Source organism: Rhamphochromis sp. 'chilingali', assembly GCF_963969265.1.
Source record: "Rhamphochromis sp. 'chilingali' genome assembly, chromosome: 2".
Classification (NCBI taxonomy): Eukaryota; Metazoa; Chordata; class Actinopteri; order Cichliformes; family Cichlidae; genus Rhamphochromis; species Rhamphochromis sp. 'chilingali'.
This window is the reverse complement of record NC_137930.1, coordinates 56,227,726-56,243,702: the sequence shown is the minus strand read 5'-3', so window position 1 is coordinate 56,243,702 and position 15,977 is coordinate 56,227,726.

Genomic DNA, 15,977 nt, shown 5'->3' with positions numbered 1-15,977 from the left:
TTGACTCCTTAAGAACGGTCTGTGGTGTATCACATTCGAGGGGTTAAACATCTTCAGTTTGACTCTGTTATTTTTGGAAATGGTAATAAATGTTAATTACAGTTTTCTGTTACACTGTAAACCTGTTTTACACACCTGACTAAAACACATAAAGTTGGTCTCGATTCATCATGAAAAATCTCCCCAGCATATATAATAAAAGGCAATTATAATGGATAGTTTAGTCCATAATATTTACACAAATCACTTTTGGGGGGTTGTGTCAGGAAAGGCATCCAGAGTGAAAAATCTGCCAAATCAAACATGTGGAGCTACCCGCTGTGGTGACCTCTTGTGAGTAAGGGAGCAGCAACTCCAAGTAGCCAAGTTTACTTTGTAATATTAGCACTCACCTTTAAACAGACCTGTTCAGAATCTGATTTGTTAATTGATCCCTTCTTATTTTTTGCCTCTTTTAAATGCATACCTTATAAACAGCTATGGTAAAGCTTAATATATGCTTCTTTGGTTTGGTGCATCAACACAAAACCAAGATGGTTTGTGATACCGTCTTGGTTTTGTGGTTCTTCTCTTTCAATGTAGTATTAGCTGCCATGTTTCATTGTTAGTGCTGTAATTAGTTACTTTCAATACAGACAATACTCAGACAAATTGCATAATTTTAGGGGTTTACAGGACACAGCAGAGTAGAAAAACGAAAGTGAATGCGAACAGAAACATGCACACGCACATACACAAATACATGACTGGAATAAAGGATTTTATGTGTTTTAGGCCACTTTACATCTCACATTACAGCTCCTCTCAGGTTTTGAGTGTTGTGCTAAACCTGAAGTCTTGTGCAAATTATGTAGCTATCAGTGACCTATAAATTAAAACCAGTCTGAGAAAATTGTGAATGATCTCTGGACTTAAATAATAAAAATTGTTTAGTTGACACTTACTGCATCCTCTAAGAGGAGATCTGAAAAGTATGCAGGATGCAGCTGACAGTTCTGGCTGTATACATGTATGAGTTATATAGTGTCCATTAGTGAATGTGCACCTTGGGTATAAACCAGGCTGGCATGCTACACGTGTTAGTTTCACAAACTGAAAATTGTATTGATACAATTAATGTTTGCAGTTGGCAATGTTACCTTACCTAACAGAAGTGTAAGCTGGATAAATAAATAATAAACTTGACAATTAAAACTGTAATTTAGACTTAAGCTGGTAAAAAAAAAAATACTACTTAATAAAAGTGGTTAAAGATGTTCTTATTATAATCCTGGATATTTGACAGGAAGGCAAAAGTCTCTTTGGTGGAGCCACAAAACATGTTCATATCCTGGAAAAACACTGGTATGTGGAGCAACCTCTTGCTTGGTGTGACTCTTTAAACTAAAACATTGTATACATTAAGAAAATATATTTTAAATCCATGCATTACACAAAAAATGATATTGCACAAATTGTGCACAAACTGGTTTAGTAAGTGTGGGAAGTGTCTATTTTTCATCTCCTGCTTTACAAAATCAAAAACAGCCATCTAAAATACATAAACACTGAAAGAGGTGCCTAACAGTCCTCTGCTTGGTATTTTCAAGCGTCACTACCAGTCTTCCTCTCCCTTGTCTGGCCTACCCGGCTGCCTGGATGGCTGATTCTGATGGCGCCAAGCACTCTGCAACTCTGCCGTAATCAGGAACAGTGAGGGGCAGTCTCTATCACAGAGAGTTTCTTTCCCTTTCCTTTGTTTTCCACAGATTTCCTTCCTCGTTTTCTTAGATATTCTCTCCCCCTGATGTAAGTCCAAACAGAGGCCTATTTAGAAAGTAAACAGATGAATGAGGGGAGGTTCTGAGCCTGGCGTCCGTGGAGTCAGGCACTGAGTGGAGACGTCTCGCTCCACCCGCCCTGTGCTGACACAGCCTGTAAATATACAGCATGACAAATGGCATGGCTCTGCAGCAGTCCCCCGACCAATCTCTGGCAAGCAGGCCTGATGCCGGAGAGGCTAGCCGACAGGCCGTGTCTGATTCACTGTCACAAGAGACACATTGTTTATAGGACAGAGAGACACTGTAACACAAATACTAATACCCCTAGAGTGGGTGACACATTGGGAAATCCCTTGGTTTGTGGCTCCAGCATTGGCCTCAAGGAGAACATTGCAAGGAGAAGTTTGTTGCTTCTCCTTGCTGAAAAGTGTCTTACACTGCGTGTCCTGCCTTGCATGTATATCCTGATGATAATGCACCATGCCTAATTTTTTGCCCTGGCCTTTTCGCCTTGCTCTAGTTACACCAGCTTGGCTTCCGATCCTTGGCTTTCCACAAAATATTCCTTTGCCCGACTGTGACTGGAAACATATATTTTCACCATAGCAAATTTATTTTCATGCTTCTCTCAAAGGACATCCTCTCAGGGAATATTCATCTTGGGAGAGTTCAAACAACAGTTTTTCTTCCTGTTTGTCTCAGTTTTTTGCAAAAACACTGGCTATCATGCATATCCTAGCTCCGTGATAACTCAATAACTAAGTAAAAGGCCACACATAGAGATGTTGATGGATTTGATGGATCATTGTGGAGGAAAAGTTTAGAGAAAGGAATTTCTTTGGGGGTGTGTGGGGGGTGCAGGGGGTGGAGGCCCATGGAGGGAAAAGGCTCTGTTTGACCTCTAAGGATAGACCTGCAAACTGAAACGACCACCCTATTTCCGGCCATACTCTCTACCAGGATTTCCTTCCCATGTCTAGGCCCAAATCTACTGAAGCACCAGGGACATGGGCCACAGTGGGCCACCTATTGTGAGCTGGCTCACTAGCTGAGGTCACACGGGGAGCCTGTGAGCGCCAGACTGGCAGGCGATCCATGGTTTCCTCCAAGATAGGAGATCAAGTAAATCAGAGTTAGGAGCCGTTACCCTTTAAGAGTCCTAATGACCACTGCTCCTTCCCCCCACCACACGGCTATGTCTGCGATGTGGAGCATTATGAGGATGGTATTTTGTGCTATCATCCATTTTTCATCGACTGGCTCTCCTTTCAGCAAACATGATATCATCCTGGTATCATGGCTAACTTAATGCAGCCAGTATTAGTGTTGTGTTATGTAGCATTAGCATATAGACTGGAGCTCCATTAGTCATGCCCTGGACTTTTGCCCCACATGGATACTGTGTTACCTCTTAAGAGGATCCATTTTTCACAGGCTGCCGTGGGCTATAAAGACAAGAGACAAACCAATTGATTTTAATTCGTTGGCAGCGTCAGGGGAGCCTGTTTGAATGGACACATGGAGATTCATCTCCCTAAGCACTAGTGATGACAAGACTATAATGACAACTATCTGATCGAGACCGATTTGCTGTTGCTCGAACAACAGAAACATCTTTGATGTTGTGCAAGTTGTTGAGCATTACACCTACTAGGACACCTTTAAAAACCCACCTGACATTTATTATTCTCATTTGCACATTGTAGCCATCTCCTTATACAGGGAGTGCAGAATTATTAGGCAAATGAGTATTTTGTCCACATCATCCTCTTCATGCATGTTGTCTTACTCCAAGCTGTATAGGCTTGAAAGCCTACTACCAATTAAGCATATTAGGTGATGTGCAACTCTGTAATGAGAAGGGGTGTGGTCTAATCACATCAACACCCTATATCAGGTGTGCATAATTATTAGGCAACGTCCTTTCCTTTGGCAAAATGGGTCAAAAGAAGGACTTGACAGGCTCAGAAAAGTCAAAAATAGTGAGATATCTTGCAGAGGGATGCAGCAGTCTCAAAATTGCAAAGCTTCTGACGCGTGATCATCGAACAATCAAGCGTTTCATTCAAAATTGTCAACAGGGTCGCAAGAAGCGTGTGGAAAAACCAAGGCGCAAAATAACTGCCCATGAACTGAGAAAAGTCAAGCGTGCAGCTGCCAAGATGCCACTTGCCACCAGTTTGGCCATATTTCAGAGCTGCAACATCACTGGAGTGCCCAAAAGCACAAGGTGTGCAATACTCAGAGACATGGCCAAGGTAAGAAAGGCTGAAAGACGACCACCACTGAACAAGACACACAAGCTGAAACGTCAAGACTGGGCCAAGAAATATCTCAAGACTGGTTTTTCTAAGGTTTTATGGACTGATGAAATGAGAGTGAGTCTTGATGGGCCAGATGGATGGGCCCGTGGCTGGATTGGTAAAGGGCAGAGAGCTCCAGTCCGACTCAGACGCCAGCAAGGTGGAGGTGGAGTACTGGTTTGGGCTGGTATCATCAAAGATGAGCTTGTGGGGTCTTTTCGGGTTGAGGATGGAGTCAAGCTCAACTCCCAGTCCTACTGCCAGTTTCTGGAAGACACCTTCTTCAAGCAGTGGTACAGGAAGAAGTCTGCATCCTTCAAGAAAAACATGATTTTCATGCAGGACAATTCTCCATCACACGCGTCCAAGTACTCCACAGCGTGGCTGGCAAGAAAGGGTATAAAAGAAGAAAAACGAATGACATGGCCACCTTGTTCACCTGATCTGAACCCCATTGAGAACCTGTGGTCCATCATCAAATGTGAGATTTACAAGGAGGGAAAACAGTACACCTCTCTGAACAGTGTCTGGGAGGCTGTGGTTGCTGCTGCACGCAATGTTGATGGTGAACAGATCAAAACACTGACAGAATCCATGGATGGCAGGCTTTTGAGTGTCCTTGCAAAGAAAGGTGGCTATATTGGTTGCTGATTTGTTTTTGTTTTGTTTTTGAATGTCAGAAATGTATATTTGTGAATGTGGAGATGTTATATTGGTTTCACTGGTAAAAAATAAATGATTGAAATGGGTATATATTTGTTTTTTGTTAAGTTGCCTAATAATTATGCACAGTAATAGTCACCTGCACACACAGATATCCCCCTAAAATAGCTAAAACTAAAAACAAACTAAAAACTACTTCCAAAAACATTCAGCTTTGATATTAATGAGTTTTTTGGGTTCATTGAGAACATGGTTGTTGTTCAATAATAAAATTATTCCTCAAAAATACAACTTGCCTAATAATTCTGCACTCCCTGTAGATCCGTGCCACTGATCAGCACAAACTACAGAGTCACCCTCAGATCTGCAGATCTAAATTTCTTAAGATGGATAATCTCAAATATTTGATCACAACAACTTATTTGACTTACAGACTGCATCATATGCTGAGCAGATTCCTCATACTCTTAAAAATCAATTGTCATGGTTCAGTCAGGGTAACAAAAAGGAATTTGCCTTTCTTCCAAGTAACCACTTAAGAGCAAGCGTGCTGGAACTCAGGTGTCACTCACTGAACCCATTAAGTCCAGATTCCAGTGGTGTGCTATTACCAAACAAACTATCCTTGTTGCATAATTACATGCATTTCATTGCACTCGTTTGAAAATGTGATCAAAATCTGCGCAGTGCATCATCACTTACAAGAATTTTAGCCTTATTTACCACAGGATTTGTGCACGTATGATGTTACCTGACTGTCAGCGACAGGTGCAAAGACTAGAGATGGACCGATCCGATATTACGTATCGGTATCGGTCCGATACTGACCTAAATTACTGGATCGGATATCGGAGAAAAATAAAAAATGTAATCCGATCCATTAAATATCACGAAAGCACCTCACAAAACTTGCAACACGCTGTAACTCACCTCAGAACGTTAGCACGTCGGAGCAGTATGCATCACGTGATAGAGCGGCTGTGGCATGCGGGACCTGTCGGTGGTCTGGATAGCATTTGGAGCTTCGCTAGCAACCCGGCATTTCATCTCCGACAAAGTTATCCCCGAGAGAAGTAAAGCAAGTGTGTAAGTCCATCTCTGAATGTTTGTAAAGCATTCCTGCGTTAAGCTTAACAAGCGACTGCCTCTCCTGCTGCTACTTCAATCATGAAACTGCTTAACGATCAGCTGATCGGCTTTTCTGTCGCGAGTCCGTGTCTCTAGTTTGCTTTTGGCCCACTTTGCACCAGAAAGAGGAAACCAGCGGCTGAACAACAGCAGCACGTTTAAGCTTGATCACCTGTTGTTAGAATGTATTTAATATTACTTTCTACTCCAGGATCTTTTTCTACGTAGCTGACGCTGGTAACTGTGCAGGGGCGGATCTAGCAAAGTTTAGCCAGGGGGGCCGATAGGGCAATAACAGGGAAAAGGGGGCACAAAGACATACTTTTCTTTCTTATTCTCATTTAAAATGTCTAGCTTTTAATAAATAATTATCTGACACCCAAAGTTTTAATTTGATGTAAAATGAATAGAAGTCAATTACTGTATACAGACTTAATAAACTAATCCGTAAGGCCAGCAATGTTGTGGGGATGGAGCTGGACTCCCTCAAGGTGGTGTCGGAGAGGCGGATGCTGTCCAAGATAAAGACAATGTTGGATAACACCTCCCACCCACTCCATGACATGTTGGTCAGTCACAGGAGCTCGTTCAGTGAGAGACTGAGATTACCGAAAAGCACCACTGAACGACACAGGAAATCATTCCTGCCTGTGGCCATCTCCCTGTACAACGCATCCACTTAACACACTGTTTGCTGCTACAACTACACATGTTTCTTTTCCAACTATTTATTTATGAGTGACTTATGTATGTATGTATGTATATATATGTATATATTGTACTATTCTTAGTTAGTGTATTGTCTGTCTTGTCTTAATGTTGGTTTAAAATGGAGCACTGTAACAAAAAATAATTTCCCCCAGGGATCAATAAAGTATTCTGATTCTGATTCTGATATAGTAACTATTAAGTCTAATATATATATACCCTAGTAAGCTATAGTACTTTTTCCTTTGGGAAGGTACCATCTGTGCAGTCTGCAATTTTGTTGAAGAAAGATGTTGAATCTATTTAATATTTCTTGAAAAATAATTGATTTCTGTGCATTTTTTTTTCACACTGCATCAAATTAAGGTTGATTACGTCGATTAAGCATCATGAGGTGGAGCGTGAGGGGTGGTTCCCTATTTTTTATTTATTTATTTTTGTTGTTGCTGGGAGTTGGAACCCTATTAGTTAGGTTGCTTAATATTTATGCTAAGTACTCTTTAAAATACCAGAATAGGGAGGATGGTGTAGGTTTAAGTTTATTAGATTGATCAGTATTGCTGAACTATGAAATTTTTTTTTTTTGCATACAGGTATAACAGAATAGCTTTAGTGTAGTTGTTGTTTTAAACTTGAGTATGAACTTATACAAAATGCAGCAAGATATTTAAAAAACAGTTTTGTTGATTAAAAAACACTATATCGGATTCATATCGGTATCGGCAGATATCCAAATTTATGATATCGGTATCGGTATCGGACATAAAAAAGTGGTATCGTGCCATCTCTAGCAAAGACCAAGTTTCTGATCAAGCTGTACAGATGGCATCTTTCTTTGTAATCTTGAAGAATGATTTTGAACTCAAAAATCCAGGCTAACTTCCTCTGTTGTGTACATTTCATCAAATGAGACAGAGTTTAGGTATAAATCTTTTCTCTTTCATCAGAGGACCACAGCTGAAAGAATGAATTCCATATGTTATGTTGCTGGATTTAATATGTTGGAATAAGTCCTCAGTATAATCTTAGTAAATCTACAGAGTTACTCATTTGTTATGGAACATTAAATATAACTTATCTGTAATGTGTAGCTGAGCTCTCGGTAAGTCAGGATTTTTACATTTTTGTTGCTATTCATTGTACTTCTCCTCAGGCTTAAAGGAGTCAAAAAATGTTCACTGACCTCCTCTCTCCCTGCTTTACTCTGACACCTGCACAGGTTCAACAAAGATACAACAGAGGCACTTTACTTTTACAATCCCAGTCCCAAAAGTATTACAACACTATGTAATGATTTTCCCAGAAACCCATAGTTTAAGTAGATCACACAAAACATGTCTAATATTAAAATGAAAAAATGCATAATTTTAATAGAAAATATTAGCAATGGGTGCTGTATGCAATTTAGTATTGTCTTGCTGAAATATGCAAAGCCTCCGGTCAAAAAGTCGTCATCTGACTGGGAGCATATGCTGCACTAAAACCTGTATATACTTTTCAGCATTGATAGTGTCTTTCCAGATTTGTAAGCTGCCAATTTTATGGCACTAATGCACCCCCATACGACCAAAGATGCAGGCTTTTGAACTCAGTGCTGATAACAAGTTGGATCTGTAGTTCAGAGGGGGCACCCTCCATGTTTTCCAAAGATAATTTTAAATTTGTAATCATCTGAACACAGAACAGTTTTCCACTTTGTCTCATTCCATTTGAAATGACAGCATCATGTCTGTTTTTAATGCAGTGCTCTCTAAAGGCCAAATGATCAAGCACATCCAGTACTGATGTTCAGCCTTGTCACTTGCGCACAGAGATTTCTCTAGATTCTCTGAATCTTTTAATAAAATACTGTAGATGAGAGATTCAAAGTCTTTGCAATTATATCTTAATAATTTGTAGACGTAGGGTTTTTTTTTTGCACATTCATGAATGTCTGTCAATCTTAACTTTTGATAAACTCTGTCTCCAAGATGCTCTTTTTATACCCAGTCATGTTACCGGACTGTTGCCAGCGGTATCTTTTTACCACTTTACTATTAAATATGTTGCACATATGTTGCTGAGATCTATTTCAACATGAACATACATATTTGTGTGCATTTAATATGTTTCCATGTTCTGAATAAAATATTGGTTCAATCTTGATGAGGCCAGGACACAATCGGTGGCCTTTCTGCGTAAAACCGGAGCTTTCCGTCCAAACAAGTAAATCCTGAATGTGATTTTACAGGGAGACTGTGAGTCGGAGTAACGGATGGATTGAGCAGAAAGAGTGCCCTCTGTGCACCAGCAGGAAAAGACAGGGTCACAGAGTTGACCGCTGTACCAGCAGGCCTTAAATCAAACTATCTCTGGGTAAAGAGAGACAATACAGGCTTCCTAAAAAAAACTTTGTCTCTTTAATATTGCCTGTTTTTCTTTAACAAGCCCACCAAACTTCAGTTCCATGTGGATAACCTAATGCCTTTGGAACTGTGAAGATATAAGGCCAAGGTTTTCCAATTAAGTCTACATGGTATGCTAGTCCTCCGACCACCCTCGGAGAGACAGAGCAGGCCTTACACTGTTTCATGATAGTGAAATGGTTATAATCATTATCAGCTCTGTGGTAGTGAGTGGCTCCCACTCTGTACAGGCGGCTCCGTGTCTGACCTGTCTGTGGTGTGACAAGGCTCTACTCAGAGGGTAGGGGTCAGGCAGTGTCTGCCGCCTCCGCTGAATATCTGCATGCCATTAACAGCAATGGCTCTGATGACATGTTCTTCCTGAACTGGCCCTGTCTGAGCTCCTTTGCTTCAGCTGGAGATGCCCATGGCCCATGGTCTTGAGGCACTTGTCTATTTTGGGAGGTCATTTGGAGCCGGACACTTTGTCTCCCCAAAGCAGCCTGTCTCCTGATACTGCTATCAACTGCCGGCTTTTAACAGGGAGTCACGGCAATTTACTAGAGTGACGCCATGCGAGGCAGTTATCAGGACCCCGGCACGAGATTAGCGGGTTGGTCTTCTAATGAGCATCCTTGAACAGGGAAATGGAGGGGGAACACAATAATAACACTATTATCCATGGTCCTGACAGAACAGGAAATACTATGTAAAGTGCACAATCTAGAAGAAAATGTCATTCATTTGTCAAGTTCAAAGATGAACAGGGGCCTTTGGGATTCAAACAACTTTCCTCACAGTCTGTGAACTACCACAGAAGAACTTGCAGTACGTTTCAGATTCAGGGAATAGTTCTTTATAATTCTGTAAAGACCTGGACTGAATGTATTTGAAATATGCGGACATTTGCATTTATGAAACTCAATTAATCGATCAGTATATTTAAAAAACAAATTAAACTCAATTATTAGGTGTGAACGGAAAACATTTTTTGAGCTTTCCAGATCTTGTTTGTGTGTGTGTGTGTGTGTCATCGTGGACTGAATGAATTATCTTTCTGCGTTAGCCTTATGATAGAGTGGCGTCCCTTGCAGGGTGTACCCCGCCTCTCGCCCAGATTGATGTGATCGGCTCAAACACCCCAGCGACCCCAAGCTGGATAAGGAAAATGGATGGATGGTTTGAGCAAAACACAGATATGATATAATGGTTTTGTTACATTCTTTGATTAAATTAATGACAGTAATCAACAAACTACATTGCGAAAAAACGGCAGCTGTTCCCTCCCACATCTGGGGTTCTCTGAGTTTTCCACATAGATCTGAAGTAAATGACTCAACTCACTAAACTAGTCTCTGCCGTTCAGTGTGGCAGCTGAAGTTTAAACTGGACTTTGTGGCCTGCCCAGCCCTTTTCTGGTTAAAAATAATAAAATGTGTCTGTAGCCGGGTGATGTCATACTTGGCATAATGTTTTATCATGGATTTTAGAAGGGTTAGATTTACCAGCATTCGGGAAACATTAAAAAGTACAGTGGTTCGCACTAACTGCCTGTGCTCTCTGTAGTGTTTCCCATCTCACCCCCTCCCGACTTCATGCTGTAAACTCCTACTGTTGGTGTGCAGCACTGAAAAGAGATAAAAGAAAACCTTAAAGAGAATATAAACTCAAACCATTAAACAGTGCATTTAGCAGCACTGGAGTTTGTTGTTCTCGAAGCAGTGCGCTTACTTTTTTCATGTTTAAACATGGAATACTGAATTATAAGTAAGGTGGACAGAGACCATTTGCATGTGAATGCTATGCTAGTGTGAGTTTATGATTTCTTCCTGAAGTGTGAAAATCCACTTACTGCCAGTAGTTTTTGGCTCGAATCCTCATCCTGTGGAACAGTGTTTTCATTTTTACGCTGCTCGTATGGATGGCCACGGGCAGTCTGGTGCAAAATTTATGAAGAAACATTTAAATGTTTCAAATTAGCCGAGTGCAAATATGCAGATAACTATGCGTCTGTAGTAGTTTAATTTTGTAATTGCAGTCAACTTATACTGTAGGCAAACTATAGAAACATATTAAAAATACATGGCATCTTTTTTTTTTTCTTTTTTTTTTTTAGATACATGGCATCAGTTATGCTTTAATACATTTCAATGAGTGTGCTGTTAAGTGTGGGCTTGATGGAGGCAGTTTGCAACAGGAAAGTCCCCTGTGGATTGCTTGGGGCCCTGGGGCAAGATGGCGCCCACACAAGAAAACCTGTGGTACCATGTGGATATGACAGTCAATAATTATGTTGCATGTTGATGTTTAAAAAAGTGCAATCAAACAGAGAAGGGGAAGAAGAGAGGGGGTGTGTTGAGCCATGAAAGGCTACAGCTTCAACACCAAAGGGCTTGTTACCTTTGCTCTGAAAGAAGCTTTTTATTACCAACCGTGAGGAATCTGGCATTTAAAAGAAAATCTCACTAGAAGATTTAATCTGGTGTGTAAAATGTGGTCTTTCTGCGCAGAAATCATTAGAAAAGAGTAATAAAAATGAAAGATCTCACTGTCAAAAATATTCTTCATGTTTGTCTCCTGCGTGTTTTAAAGATCTGCTGGATTTTTCCTTTTGGTTTCCTTTAAATGAGGTAACTATCCACACCATACATATTATTTTATGTCTGTTCCATGACTATTAAGACCACGCCAAAAAGAAGATACTCCCAACTCGCAACTTCCTGGCTGTAAACAGCTGAAGCCTTTGTTTATTTATTTTATTTTTGATAGTGCATGTGTATGTGTGTGTTTGTGTGTGGGCAGGGATGACGGAGTTGTGCGCCGATCATGTTTTATGGTTGTACTCTTTTCCCAGACTTTAAGTTTGGGTTTGTAGCCTTTGAGGTGTGGATTAGTTTGACTGTTGAGTCAGGCCCATGCGAGGGCCCGGAAGGTCAACCCGGAGAGAGGCCCACGTAAGCAGGCTCCAGTGCTGCTGAATGGGCCGATAATGGCCTGGATCAGAAGGAATGTGTTCATGGAGCCTTGCTACTGACAGCCGGACCCTGGGGACAAGAATTACTGAGACTGATACAAAAAGAAGATGACAAAAACAAAACCTCCGGCACTGTCTCCCCGGACTCCTTGTCTCCACTACAGCTAAATGAATCAAATTGCCTCAAATTAAAGATTTAACTATACTTCTTTGCCCTCGGCTGTTTTGTTTTTTCTCCCTCCAGTTTCATGAAACAAAAGCACTTTTCAAGGCATTGCTGAATTAAAAAAAACAGACTCTAGGTAAGCTTTGTGATGTTTGGAACTGTTTACCTGATTTTTGTGCAAAGAAATGGTTGTATAACTTGGATAATTATATGAGGAAAGGGGAACAAAATCTTTGTGTGTTTTAAAAATGCAGCCTTGTTCTGTAACAAATAGGCAAAAGAATTACGTAAGTATAAGCTCATAACCCACCAGTTTTTCTGGTTTCTATGTACAATATGAAGCAAGATAGCTATTTTTTCACTGTACCTTTCCTAACTGTCTTCAATTCTTGTAAATTATGATGGTGTTGCAATCACGGCCATGATCCCTAACTGCTGTTTGTCAGGATTCACCCTTTTTTTTTTTCATTTTTCTGTAATGATTTACATCCATAAATATTTTCTACTTGTGACCTTCTTTCTGAAGGAAGATTTACTATTTATTTCAATGATGACTTAAAATCAATACATACAAATTATAGATCACACTCACGTGCATAAAAAAACATAAACACATTATTTTAATTAGAATCTGTAGTTTTACTGTCCATTTATTCTGACACAGTGTCATACATGCCTTGCTACTGACATTTGAAATAACATGAAAGATATTTAAATATTCAGTTGACAGTTTCCTGTGCTAAACTGGTTTTGAGCACCATATTTGATTATGTCACATTATTATTGCGATTTTTCCCATTTCAGGTAAACTGTGTTGCAGTAAGATCCACCTAATGTTGTCAGGCAGTCTAACACTGGTGTATTCTCCAAAGCATACATTAACACCTTTGATCAATTAAGAAACCACTGAGCTGAGCTCACCTTCAAGTAAAACTGCAAATGAATCAGGCCCATATTTGAAACAACTCTCCAACCACATCAAGGAGATACTCTGTGTGGTTGTTATAAAGCTTCTTAAGCATCACCTGAATTATCAGTGACATATGGAGTCATTGTGAGCATGCTTCAGTTGACAAATTTGTCTTGCATCAGATGCATCACTTGTATAATCTGTCTTTCTGCCGTGTATAATATGAGTCACTTGCCCACTTTGTCTGAAATGCAGTCAGAGTTGAGCTGGTGTGACCACTGCAGTATTACCCAGGGGTCTCCAGGGGTGCATGGGACTGGGCCTTCACAGGGAGAGGGGAAGGCCAGGGGACAGGCCTGTGTGAACAGCTGTGCCCTGTTTTAGATCCTCGTACTCAGTTACCTCTTACTCTTTGAAGAAGTCTTCCCTTACACGCTTTCACACATGCAGCATGCATTAGTGGAGCAGGGCTCAGACACAACTGCACAATGAAAAGTTCAAATGCCAGAACTTTGATTTCTCAATTAAAGTAAGGTCCATGTTTGCTTGGGGTTTTTTGTTGTTGTTTTGTTTGTTTGTTTTGTAGCTTTAAAATAGCACTTTAAATAATCTGTTGTTTCAATAAAAATCAATGAATAAGACGTATTGCCTGTGAATGTTTAAAAACGTGAAAAGCCACAGGTTGTTTCAGGCAGCATGTATCATATAGTCATTGTTCTACTGTAGCACATTGCCATTATAAGAGGACATGCATATTGCAACAAGTCCTATTTTTAACAGCTGTTGTCTTGACATTTCTGTGTCTATTGTTGAAACCTTGAAATAATCAAATGCACAACAAAAGTCACTTAAAAGAAAAAACATCCGCTCTGCCTGATAATCACAGTTTCCCATGTAGGAACCTCTTACAGTCCATCATGGAGCTGTAAATACCATTTTTGCATTGGCCTACTCTTGTTGGGTTGCCTTTACCGGTCACATTGGCATGATATGTGCTGCTATGAGTTTTTTCATTCTTAATACATGTTTAAGAAGAACTTCTCTTCGTTCCTTTTGAAATTAAATATGTCCTCCATACCTGAAATGAATTAAGTGTGCAGTTTGCAAACTGATTTTATTGGCATTGAAGTGTAAAACTACAAAGTTCAGGGGCATTTCAACCGACCAGTGTTTAAACAGATGGGCAGTCTAATTTATTAATGAAGAGTCACTGTTGGTAGCTTCAGATGTCTGCCATTGATCCAGAATTATCCATTGACAAATGCATGATGATACTCAATGACTGCAAGAGTAAATGTTGGTACATAAATAGAATAAAATAACAGCATTGATATATAATACTTGAATAAAACAGATTGTCAAGTTTTGAATTTATTAGTGGCATTTCTTATTCCAGAAGTGTTCACTGTCGTCTTTGGTGAACAAAGTGAACAATTGTTTGAAAAAATGCATGACGTCATATAAACATATCATTCAAATATACAAAAAACTGAAATCCACAAACTGGTTGCTTTGGTACGCATTTTTTTTTAACACAAATACAAAAAAAATATTTCAGCGTGAAAATCCAACCTCTGCCTTGATGATATCCTAGTGTCCTGTTGATTTAAAGATATTCACACAGGTTCATTAGCTAACTCGCTGTAACAGTGACCGAGTCAAGACCCTCTCCCAGGGTCACTGGATCATCGGTATGTAACTTACGCTGTACCAAATTTAAAGCATCTAATATGTCTGCATGCTCCTGATGCTTTCAGAGGTTTGCTTCACATGAATCTGTTCCAGCAGCGAGCATGGCAGAGCAGACAGCCTCACTGACTTATGAGCCAGCTGGGTTTTCTTTTGTCTTGATTGAAAATTGCATGATTCAAATGAAGCAGTACTCTGTAATAACAGTTTTCTTTCCCTTGTCTGACATGTGATTGAGTTACAAAAGGGAATGCATTTGCAACAGGTGCCTCTAACACAGTGCAGGCATGAGGGCCTCCACGTCTACCCTCAGTAACCTCCCTCTGCCCCAAAGCCCTGATCCTGCCAGGGAAATCTGATTCCAGTTCAGACACCGGCACAGTATGCTGCTGCAGCCAAAGCTTGGAGTCTCCACTGGAGCAACCTGGAGAGGTTCAGAGGTGTTCAAGTGAAAGCTGCATGTGTTTATTATGAAGTTTTTTAAAAAGTCAATGTGTCCATAGTTCCTGTTATAATACTGAAATAAAGAAACCCTTTATATAAGAGATACAGTTTTATATTTAAAGCCTTAGATTACATATGTTCCATTCAAACATAAGTAAGATAGTTATCAGGTTAAAGTACACTTAATATGAGTTAAAAATTTGAAAAGTCTTATTTAACATTTTAGCACAATACCGATGGTTGACTTGAGCATGGTATAATTTCATTTTACTGACAAGTTTAATATTGGGTTTAACTTTAGTTACTAAGCTTTCTATTGCCAACCAGCAGTTTTTACTACTAAACTTTTAAGTCTTTAATTATGTTTTTTTTTTTATTCTTACAAAGCCAAATCAAAGTAATAACTCACTTAAATTAAACTTGTGCCAGTAATTGATGACGGATGGTTAAGGGCGATTAGGGAATACTGGGTATATTAGTGTAACATTATGTCTGACTTCAGTCAAAATGGGTATTAGGGTAAGTAGTTGGTACAACTCTACATTGAAACAGGAAATCCATGTCATTTGCAGCCTGTCTTGACAAGACAAGAAACTTGAGATTAGGAGGTGCCAGAACCGCGGAGAGGTCAGTGCGTAAGGGTTCACCTGTTGTGTCTCCAGCCAATGTGAAGGCCACTGCCTCTACACGTGTCATTTCTGTTTACTAAAACAAGCTGCTATAGGAGCTTTGCAAGTTCTAAAAAGCAGGAAGGGTTTTCTAAAATAACTACGAAAACATATTAGTGCGTGTTGCTTCACTAGTACATAAAAAGCAGGGGTTTCTGAAACTGACATCCAAGCACC